The sequence below is a fragment of the Arachis ipaensis genome, chromosome B7 (assembly GCF_059453495.1).
Source record: "Arachis ipaensis isolate K30076 ecotype BB chromosome B7, ASM5945349v1, whole genome shotgun sequence".
Taxonomy (NCBI): Eukaryota; Viridiplantae; Streptophyta; class Magnoliopsida; order Fabales; family Fabaceae; genus Arachis; species Arachis ipaensis.
In genome coordinates this window covers 82,987,501-82,989,334 of record NC_142442.1, presented here as the reverse complement: position 1 = coordinate 82,989,334, position 1,834 = coordinate 82,987,501, and positions in this window count along the sequence as shown.

Sequence of the window (1,834 nt, the reverse complement as noted above, 5' to 3'; positions counted from 1 at the left end):
AACGTAAAAAAAAAAAAAAAAAAAAAAAAAAAAAAAAAAAAAAAAAAAAAAAAAAAAAAAAAAAAAAAAAAAAAAACCGGAAAAAAAAATCTGGAAAAAAACTGTGAAAAAAAACCGGAGGAGCTTGCCAAAGATGAGGCTATTAAGGCTCACCTTTAGGTGTCCTCCTCGGGATAGCGTCATTTAAAGAACGAGGGTCAGCGGAAGGTAATAAAAAAAAAAAAAAAAAAAAAAAAAAAAAAAATACCGGAAAAAAAAATCTGAAAAAAAACCGGAAAAAAAATCTGGAAAAAAACTGTGAAAAAAACCGGAGGAGCTTGCCAAAGATGAGGCTATTAAGGCTCACCTTTAGGTGTCCTCCTCGGGATAGCGTCATTTAAAGAACGAGGGTCAGCGGAAGGTAATAAAAAAAAAAAAAAAAAAAAAAAAAAAAAAAAAAAAACCGGAAAAAAAAATCTGAAAAAAAACCGGAAAAAAAATCTGGAAAAAAACTGTGAAAAAAACCGGAGGAGCTTGCCAAAGATGAGACCATTACGGCTCGCCTTTCGGTGTCCTCCTCGGGATAGCGTCATTTAAAGAACGAGGGTCAGCAGAACGTAAAAAAAAAAAAAAAAAAAAAAAAAAACCGGAAAAAAAATCTGGAAAAATACTGTGAAAAAAACCGGAGGAGCTTGCCAAAGATGAGGCCATTACGGCTCGCCTTTAGGTGTCCTCCTCGGGATAGCATCATTTAAAGAACGAGGGTCAGCAGAACGTAAAAAAAAACAAAAAAAAACAAAAAAAAAAAAACCGGAAAAAAATCTGGAAAAAAACTGTGAAAAAAAACCAGAGGAGCTTGCCAAAGATGAGGCCATTACGGCTCGCCTTTAGGTGTCCTCCTCGGGATAGCGTCATTTAAAGAACGAGGGTCAGCAGAACGTAAAAAAAAAAAAAAAAAAAAAAAAACCCGAAAAAAAAAACTGTGAAAAAAACCGGAGGAGCTTGCCAAAGATGAGGCCATTAAGGCTCACCTTTAGGTGTCCTCCTCGGGATAGCGTCATTTAAAGAACGAGGGTCAGCGGAAGGTAAAAAAAAAAAAAAAAAAAAATAGGAAAAAAAAATCTGGAAAAAAACTGTGAAAAAAACCGGAGGAGCTTGCCAAAGATGAGGCCATTACGGCTCGCCTTTCGGTGTCCTCCTCGGGATAGCGTCATTTAAAGAACGAGGGTCAGCGGAAGGTAAAAAAAGAAAAAAAAAAAACCGGAAAAAAAAATCTGGAAAAAAACTGTGAAAAAAATCGGAGGAGCTTGCCAAAGATGAGGCCATTACGGCTCGCCTTTCGGTGTCCTCCTCGGGATAGCGTCATTTAAAGAACGAGGGTCAGCAGAACGTAAAAAAAAAAAAAAAAAAAAAAAAAAAAAAAAAAAAAGAACCGGAAAAAAAATGTGGAAAAAAACTGTGAAAAAAACCGGAGGAGATTGCCAAAGATGAGGCCATTACGGCTCGCCTTTAGGTGTCCTCCTCGGGATAGCGTCATTTAAAGAACGAGGGTTAGCAGAACGTAAAAAAAAAAAAAAAAAAAAAAAAAAAAAAAAAAAAAAAAAAAAAAAAAAAAAAAAAAAAACCGGAAAAAAAAATCTGGAAAAAAACTGTGAAAAAAAACCGGAGGAGCTTGCCAAAGATGAGGCTATTAAGGCTCACCTTTAGGTGTCTTCCTCGGGATAGCGTCATTTAAAGAACGAGGGTCAGCAGAACGTTAAAAAAAAAAAAAAAAAAAAAAAAAAAAAAAAAAACCGAAAAATAAATCTGGAATAAAACTGTGAAAAAAACCGGAGGAGCTTGCCAAAGATGAGGC